We start from the raw sequence: 10,114 nt of genomic DNA, 5'->3' as shown, positions 1-10,114 counted from the left end.
AATAGGTGGATGCTGTGAGCCCTTGATCACGCCATTATCATCCTTCCCAACTGGGACTGAGAAATAATAATGTTGAAGCATTTGCCTTCGGCTCATTATGAGCTTTAACGCCGGAGCAAAAACAGGAGACGAGTCGACAATACCAGGGGCGTTAAGAGCTCTTCCAAGAAAAGCTGCGCAAGAACCCACAGAATGCCCCTGTGTGCAGGTGTACTTTCACGCTGTGGCTTTGGGGTACCTTGCATGCGATGCGGTAATTCTTCCGCCAGTTTCTTTTTCTTTTCACCTTCCCAAGTGCCAAGCTAAAGGGTACAATGGTTCACACTGGTGCCAACCTAACGCTTCATTTGGGAATCTAAGCGGAGAGGTCGTGACAGGTAACCAAAGACTTTGCTGGATTTGTGGTGATAGTGATAGCGAGGTAACTAATAGCGCTCCTGGCTCACACCGGATGGAGAATCTAGTCTTGATAACACCGTTCGTTTGTGGCTGAATGTGCCTTGTACCTGTTTGTCTGTAAGCAGGATATCTCAAAAAGGTTGTGGAAGGATTCCGATGAAACTTGGGGTACAGGTTAGGTGTGTGACGAGGATGAAATTATTAGATCAGGTGAAGATCCGGATCCAGGTCTGAGAATTATTAAATTAATTATTTAAGTGATTCTTCGCAATTGAGGGATAACCGATATATAGCACAAAAGCACAAGTGATTCTTCATCCTAACTACTTGTGGACGCATTATGAATGAGTTGGGGAGGTGGAAACAACAAGCGATTCGATTTAGGTTCAGGTCCAGATCCGGAGCCTGCGTGGTTTCATCTATGTTACACGTTAAGCGTGATTGTACTAATGGACTCACCTGAGGCTGTTACACTTGGGCTAAAATACGTTTGGGTGAAATCTGAAGTTTTTGAGGGATTATACACCTTGATAATATCGTAGAATTTCGGAGGAATTCTCAAAATTTCGGAATGTTGGGATGGGGGAAAGTCAAAGTGCAAAACCATTCTGGAGGAATCGTCACACTTGATGCCAATTGAGAGTCCCGTGGGTCAAATGGTGTCCTTCTGAATCAGAACACACACACACACACACACACACACACACACACACACACACACACACACACACACACACACACACACACACACACACACACACACCTGGGTAATATGAGTTGTCACAGCATGTATCGCATCAGTCAGACAATCCTCACATATGGAGAATACAGTATAGAGAGGAGGTGGAAAATTCTGCCCTTATTGCTTACGTGATAAATAAATGGTATAGTGTTTTAATCAACAGGTTTTCAGAATCCTCCCCTCCCCCACCCCACTTCCTCCCATTATCCCCCCTCCCCGTACTCCCGCCCCCCCCCACCCACCTTCCTCCTCTCTCCTCCTCTCCAACCCTCCCCCTCCCCTATACTCTCCCTCCCCTATCCTCCACCTCTCCCCTCCTATACTCCCCTCCCCTATCCTCCACCCTCCATTCCTCCCCTCCTATACTCCCCTCCTCTATCCTCCACTCCTCCCTCTCCTCCCCCTCCCTTCTCTCCCGTCCCACTCTGTCCCCCTCCCCTAACCTCCCCCTCCTTGTTTTCCCCCCTTCCCTCTCTCCACACATTTAGAAGACCACAGTATATATCATGTCCGGGTTCAAACATGGCAGCGCAAAGTATCCTCCCCCTCCGCTGTCCTCCACCACTCCCTCCCCCTCCCATTCCCTTCCTCTTCCTTCTCTCCCATCACCCTCCCCCTTTCCCTCCCCTTCTCTCCCCCCCTTTCCCTCCCTCCTTCTCTCCCCCTTTCCCCTCTCTCCCCTTCTCTCCCCTCCCCTTTTCCCTCCCTCCTTCTCTCCCCCTTTCCCCTCTCTCCCCTACTCTCCCCCCCTTTCCCCTCCCTCCTTCTCTCCCCCCTTTTCCCTCCCCTTCTCTCCCCCCATTTCCCCTCCGACCTTCTCTCCCCCTTTCCCCTCCCTCCTTCTCTCCCCCTTTCCCATCCCTCCTTCTCTCCCCCTTTCCCATCCCTCCTTATCTCCCCATTTCCCCACCCTCCTTCTCTCCCTCCCCTCCCCAACCCTTACCTCCATTCCCCTCCCCTCCCTCCACTCTATCCCCCTCCCCCTCCCCCCCCCCCCCCCCCGCCATCCCCGCTCTCTTCATATTTCCGGCACAAAGCGACTCTGCGTTGCCAGGCAACGCCAGATACTTTTGCTAGTAGTGAATAATTAGAGGCCCATACTCTTTCTTGAGCAACGACATTTATTTTTGAGTCGTGGAGAAACGTTTCAAGGCCAGAACGTGCAGACACCGGTTTGCTACTTGGCCGACATAGAAACCCAGGCTGGGCAGCTCTCAGAGATCCTGCCAGCTCGCAGCACCGTGCTTGCTCTCATATACCATACACTTAATACCTTGCTTAGACAATTAGACAGTATTAACGAATATATTTGTACCATTGAGTGTTTAAATGTGTGCAAAGGAGGGAGACCAGCAATCAACGGTTTTCCCTTTCACTCATTCATTATTGTGGTGTTGATGCTAACAAAGGAAAATCGCTTGCATTTTACAAGGTTTTGCCGCACCGTGCCTTGCACGAGATTTAATGCCACTGCGGCAACATTTACAGCAGACAAGAGATATACCTGGTGTGCACCTTGCTCTCGGGGCGGCGTGCTGCTGGACGTCGGTGCGGTGTGAGTGAACGACGCCTTTCATCTCTTGTGCACAATTCATTCATTTTGTTCCTCTGAGGTTTACTTTCAAACAATGTGTGCATAATAGAAACTCGAACGGTACTCAGTAGAGAGCATACCTCCACCTGGTTGGCCATATCACTCAATGGTGAACAATCACTTAAAAAATTATAGGAGCTGGATCGAGATCTTCACCAAAATTGAATGGATTCTTCCTTGTCAGACACACAACAGGGCCACCAAGTTTCGTACAAATCCATCCACAACTTCTTGAGATATCCTGCTATATATCGTTTTTGGCCCAATCACCCAATGGTGAAGAATCGCTTAAAACATTCTAGTAGCCGGATCCGAATCCGGATCTTCACCAAAATCTAATCATTTCGTCCTTGTCACATACGCTACATCTCCACCAAATTTCGTCCACAACTTTTTGAGATATTTTGTTCACAGACACACGGACTGACAAACAGACAGACGGGGTGAAAAAAGAACCGACATCCACCTTTGGTGGTGGAGGTAAAAAGAGAATGTTTTTTAGTGCAACACCATCTTTGATATTGCTAACTTGAACCAGGCTGAGCAATTTACGTTTTGTATTCCACTGATCTGGATCTGCATTGGAACCTAAACCAAAATGGAATATCTTGTTCTTGTAACCTAACCAGCTCATCCACCTAGTTTTGGCATAATCCGTCCATAACTTTTTGAGATATCGTGGTATGTATCGTTTTTGTCCCATCTCTCAATGATGCAGAATCACTTTAACAATATTCTCAGATCCAGATCCGGATCCGGATCTTCACCAAAATGTAATCATTTCGTTCTTGTCACATATGCTACATCTCTGCCAAATTTCGTCAGAATCCGTCCACAACTTTTTGAGATATTTTGTTCACAGACACACGGACTGACAAACAGACAGACGGGGTGAAAAAAGAACCGACATCCACCTTTGGTGGTGGAGGTAAAAAGAGAATGTTTTTTAGTGCAACACCATCTTTGATATTGCTAACTTGAACCAGGCTGAGCAATTTACGTTTTGTATTCCACTGATCTGGATCTGCATTGGAACCTAAACCAAAATGGAATATCTTGTTCTTGTAACCTAACCAGCTCATCCACCTAGTTTTGGCATAATCCGTCCATAACTTTTTGAGATATCGTGGTATGTATCGTTTTTGTCCCATCTCTCAATGATGCAGAATCACTTTAACAATATTCTCAGATCCAGATCCGGATCCGGATCTTCACCAAAATCGAATCATTTCGTTCTTGTCACAAGGATGTCACTTGTCACAAGTGTATGTCACAAGGACGAAATGAATTAGATTTTGGTGAAGATCCGGATTTGGATCCGGCTAGTAGAATTTTTTAAAGTGATTCTTCACCATTGAGTGATAGAGCCAAAACCAACATATAGCAGGATATCTCAAAAGGTTATGGACAGATTTGGACGAAACCTGGTGGACAGGTTGTGTGTGTGACAAGGACGAAATGATTAGATTTTGGTGAAGATCCGGATTCGGATATGAAAATTATTTAATTTTAAAGTAATTCTTCACCATTGGGAGACAGGGCCAAAAACGATACATAGCAGGATATGTCAAAAAGTTGTGGACGGATTTGTACGAAACTTGCTGGACCGGTTGGGTGTCTGACAAGGACAAATAGTTTCGATTTTGGTGAAGATCTGAACATGGATTCGGATATGAGAATTATTAAATTTTTTAAGTGATTCTTCACCATTGAGAGATAGCGCCAAAACGATACATAGCAGGATATCTCAAAAATATATGGATGGGTTTGAACTAAACTTGTTGGACAGGTTGTGTGTGTGAGGAAGATGCGATTCGGTTTTGGTGAACATCCCAATCCGGATCCGGATCTGGGGAATTTTTTAGTGGTTCTTCACTCCATTGAGAGATTTAGGGCAAATAAATGATACATTTAGAATATAATATAATGAGCCTTTCGGGATCAACTTGGCTGTTGTATGTTGTCCATTTTGTTTGGTGGTCCATGCCAGTGCACTGTAGAGATCTTATCATGACAAGAGACTATCAACATTTCTTCTTATCCCTTTAACTACACTGAGTGGTACACTGTGAGGAAGAGAGGGTTCAACTGTGTATCGCACATTCAACAATAACGACAAAGTGCAAACAAAACGCGATGTAACACCCATGAAACAATCGTGAAACGTGTGAAAATGGAACTTTACTCCAACCACCCTCTTCCAAATCTCCCAAACCATGCAGCACATCACGTACCGTTGAATGTCCTTGGCTGCACCAGGCCCAATCACCAGGACATTTGTTTTCTCGTTTAGCACCTTGTTCACTCTGCCAAGAGTTCAGATATTCTATAGTTGATCCTGTAACATGGCGATGTCTTTCAAAGCCTCTTTGACTAACGTATGTGTCGTTGCCCTGCAGGCATCTTCTCACCAGACATACTGCAGTAGGCAAATGTGCAAGCCCTCAGACTCCATCTTTATCTGATGGACCATCTGCCTTCCTGCAGAGCATTTTCCTCTCGCAGAGTCTCCCCTCTTGTCTCTCGCTCTCACTCCGCCTGTGTGAGCGATTATCTCGCTGGGGAAGAGGCTGAAGCAGAGGCAGCTGCATTTCATACAGGAAATAAAAAGGACACTTCAACTGAAATAATGAAGCAACCAGCAGATTTAGTCAGGTTCACGATGTCAATCAATTATATTTCGTTCAAAATCATGGTAGATTAGCAAACCTATACATTTTTGGAAAGGTTATACCATAAGGAAACTAAAAATCAATGTTTACATTTGGAGAGATACCTGTATGGCGGCCATTTTGGATTTTCAAAATGGCCACTGTAAAATACATATTTTGTTCTATTTCTGCCTCTAATTACCCTAAAAACTTTTTAAAATATACTAAACCTATATTTTCAAGGACAAGGAATCCAATGAAAGTATCAAATTAGTGCTATGGGGAATGGTAAGACACGAATCAAAGGTTTTGAATTGCAAAATACTGTCTTTATATTCGCGATAAGTTGCATAATCAGATACATGTTATCATTTTGTACAGGCAGTTAATAACATCAAAATGTGTCACAATAATTCATATCACCAAACATACACAGGCAGTCAGCAAAATCATATATACACATGCAGTCAGTATAACTTCACATCTACACAGGCAGTCAATGACAAAATATACACAGGCAGTCAATGGCATCAAACATACACGATTACAGAATATGCCATTTAGAGTTCGTCATCACTGTCCTGTGTGTCGTATCCGACAATATAGTCCGCATCGTTTTCACAGTCCGTTCCACACAAGCAATGGTCGGTCAAATTGATTGGCAAATCGAATTGGTCGAATGGTCGATCAAATCGAATTCGATGAATCGAATCGAATCGAATCGATCGAATTGGTCGAATGGTCGAATGGTCGATCGAAACGATTGGTCGAATGGTCGAATGGTCGAATTGGTCGAATGGAATTGGTCGAATGGAATTGGTCGAATGGAATTGGTCGATTGGTCGAATTGGTCGAATCGAATTGGTCGGAATTGGCAAATGTAAACATTGATTTTCAGATTTTCCATGTAATAACGTTTCCAAAAATGTACAGGTTTGCTAATCTACCATGATTTTGAACGAAAAAACATAGTGAACCTGACTAATTGAACATCTAATTCATCAATGAGGCCTCATAATTCAGAGCGAAAGTCTTGTAATTCAGTATTGAAAGACAAATTCCCTTTCATAAACAGACAGAAAAAAACAAAACAAGAAAGATGTCATGCATAGCACTGTACACTACAAAAACACAAAGGCTCTCTATGACGTCACGACGTGCACCGATCTGCCTCCGCCCACATTATTACATCGTTATACATAGTTGTACCAAGTTTCATGTAAATCCCTTCAGCTGTTCTCAAGTATCACATTTTTACCTGACATGACCTCCGACCTTTGATGCCAGCATCTAATTAGTTCATCTTTTCATCATAATATATACTTGTACCGAGTTTGCTCAAAATCCCATCACTGGTTCACAAGTTAGCAGAAGTTTTTTTTAAATCTAAGAGGACCTCTGACCTTTGACCTCTTTACCCCATAATCTAATCAGTTAATCTTTGCGTCATCATACTTATGTGAACCATGTTTGACTTGGATCCCTTCAGCCGTTCTCATTTGTTATCACGGTAACACAAACCTTATCAAATATTCCCCAAATATCCCAAAAAATTCCCCAAATATTCCCCAAATATTCCTACAGGTCGCACAAGATCTGCCTGAATCCCTCTTATGGTTAAACTGCCAAAATCAAGACTCTCTATTCACCTTCACTCTTTCATTCCTCCTTTCTCCCGCCTATGGAACAAACTCCCTCACTCTCTTCAATCGCACTCCTCCCTCCAGTTCTTTAAAACAGCTGCTCACCACCATCTCTTATCTTCCCCCATCCAAAACCTTGATCTTTTCTACCCCCGTTAATTCACCCCAGATCCACTTTTTTGAAATTCCGACTTCTTTCCTAGAAGTCCTGGCAGTGTCCATGTGCTTTTTTTTTACCCCCCCCCCCCCCCCATTCCTATGCATCCGCCCCACAAGCCCTCTCCCTCCCACAGATCTCCCGATGTCCCTGTTCTCTACTGTTGTACTTGTGTGCTTCCCTCTCTCTCCCCATCTTGTCTCCCGCTCCCTTTATCTTATGTTTTATGTGTCAGTTTGTCTTTTTGTGATTAATGTTAGCTCTTACACGAGCCTCGATCTTGTATAGAAAAAAAAACAAAAAACCTATCATGAACGCATAGACGGACAGCCGGACGGACAATTCAAAAGCATAATGCCTCCAGCGAATTCGTCAATGGAGGCATAAAAAGAGTCGTCACAGAAACCGCAATTTGGCAATTTCGAAAATGTGGTCTATCAAGTGTTTTACAAAACCGAGTGTAATACACAACAAATTTGGCTGGTAAAGTTTCTGACTGCGGCCTAATAGATGTTTTGCATGTTTCGAATGGGCCGAATGTCCATTTTAATGACCATGTCAATGACCTTTGCCTAATGTTGGCCAGATTTGATTTTACCGACGTTTCATGTACGTACAAATAAGATGCGTACAAATAAGATAAGTAGGTTTCAACTCAACATATTGAAAAAATATTGAGGTATGGCAATAATAAAATCACAAAAAGCCCCGTTTGATTACAATGGGATGAAATTGTTGTCCTGGAAACCATATTACATGTCAAAGCATGAAAATCGATCATCCTGATTTTAGTGAACCAATTCAGTGACCCAATATGTAAATGATGTTCAAACTTGCAGTGTACCCACCATCTAGGTTGGTGCACTTTGCACATTATTTGCTGAAAAAATTATATTCTGTGTATTGCAATAAGACTCCATAGATGTTTGTGTTGTGTGGGTCTTGGCATCAATATATGGTCCCAGCACTGCAGGAAAATCACATTTTAACAGCGAATTTGATAGTTATAACGTTAGATCTCTGCAAATGAAGCAAATCCCCCATAATAAGTACTCCCCCTTTGATACTTAAACAGTAGGTTACAATACATGCTTTTCAAACCTAACATCGACACATGTAAAACTAGATGGTATTCATAGAATACTTACCCTGCGCAGTCAACTTGTTGCGAGCCAATTCTTCTGTTTTTAAACATTTTTTGGGGATCCAATATGGCTGTCAGACGACGTGAGCGATGACATCATAAGTTTATATTCTCTAATATATTTGTTGCATAGATCACGCTCAATAAATTTCAAACTGATCAGACGAAGCGTTGTCCCTGTCGAATTATGACGTCATAATTATGGCACTAATGACGGCATCGTTAACAACACCTACTCCCCATATGGAGTTCTTTACAATGAGCCATGTTTAAATTTTTTCCATGCAGCGGTTTTGGAGATATAGAGGTGCAACATTTTCCGTTTTTCCAAGATGGCGCCTGTACCACATGACCTATGACGTCATGATTATCTTTAAAATATTCTACAGGAGGAGGCGCTCCTATGGTGAAAATGTCGTGCTCATCAGACCAACAGTTGCTGAGAAAAAAAAATTCATACTGATCGAGTCAAGCGTTGTTCTTGTCGAATTATGACGTCATAACGAAGGCACCGATGACATCATCATTAACATATCTTATTCCCCAAGGGGAGTACTTGACGATGAGCCACGTTTCAATTTTTACAATTGAGCGGTTTGGAAGATATAGAGGTGTAATGTTTTTCCAAGATGGCGTCCGTACCACGTGACCTATGACGTCATAATTATGAATACAAAAATTATACAGGCGGAGGCGCTTCTAAGGTAAAATTTCGTGTCAATTGGACAAGCGGTTGCCGAGAAAATGATTTTTTTAAAATGCAGACACGTACAGCACACGGCATACGGCACACGCACGCACATGAATGCTTAACCCCGCTTTTCGCTTCGCGAGCGCAGGGTAGCTATAATGGAACTCTGAAGAGAGCACATACCTCCACCAGTCAAAACAGTTTACATTTTGTATCGCACTAATGATAGGCCCCATCTGGATTCGGAGCTGAACCAAAATCGATTCGACTTGTTCTTGTCGCCCATCCAACTCATCTACCAAGCTTTGTCATAAGTCCACAACTTTTTGAGATATCATGATATATATATATATATATATATATATATATATAAAACTGTAAGAAATAGTGAAACTCCAAAGTACGAGCAGGGCGTCTCATTTGTATTAAATAAATAATCGTTAGATTAAATAAGACGCGGACGTAGCTTCAGGACGTCGATCTTTAATTGTCGACAAGCTTTCGACCAACAAAGGTCTCCTTCTGAGTCTACAAAAACAGCAGGCATGTATATCAGTCAAGTATGTATGGTGATATGTGTGTGAGATGTGTGATGTGTGCAGAAAATGCATACAGAAGGAAGAGCCACGCCAAAGTTCACTCACCAGCCCCAAGTTCAACGGAAGTGACCGTTTGCGTTACAGTTAGGGTGCACGTGCATATACAAATATAGAGATATACATACATAAACATACAAGCATATATTCATATCCCATTTATATTCATATAATATATTTATATATTTATATAAATGACATATAAAGGTAGAATGAATGAATGAATGAATGATGAATGATTGAATGAATGAATGGGTTACGGTGAACAATTTGATTGGGTTGATGTTGGAACATGCTTTAGTCATCAAAATTTATGCCATGAGGGACTTTTGTCCGAAGTTTATGTATCCAAAAGGACTCACGTTTCAGAATCGTGGTGTGTGATCGATTTGTGAGGTCAGGGACCTCTTGGTAAAAGCAAAGCACCCACAGCCCCACAACAAAGAAACTAGGATCCCTGGCTTCTATAAATGCACAGCAAACAAATGCATTATTCA

The 10,114-nt window shown here is 42.6% G+C and overlaps 1 long non-coding RNA gene across 1 annotated transcript; it reads right to left on the bottom strand.

Moving 5' to 3' along the window:
* Window positions 1-4,896: 4,896 nt before the first annotated feature.
* LOC144894153 (uncharacterized) lies at window positions 4,897-8,157 on the bottom strand. Its single transcript, XR_013624865.1, has 2 exons — window positions 8,035-8,157; window positions 4,897-5,320 (listed from the first exon to the last, which is right to left on the bottom strand). It is a non-coding gene; the product is annotated as an uncharacterized LOC144894153 (long non-coding RNA).
* Window positions 8,158-10,114: the final 1,957 nt, after the last annotated feature.

Source organism: Myxine glutinosa, chromosome 10, assembly GCF_964187855.1.
Source record: "Myxine glutinosa chromosome 10, kmMyxGlut1.1, whole genome shotgun sequence".
NCBI lineage: Eukaryota > Metazoa > Chordata > Myxini > Myxiniformes > Myxinidae > Myxine > Myxine glutinosa.
This window is presented reverse-complemented; position numbering and strand designations above follow the sequence as displayed.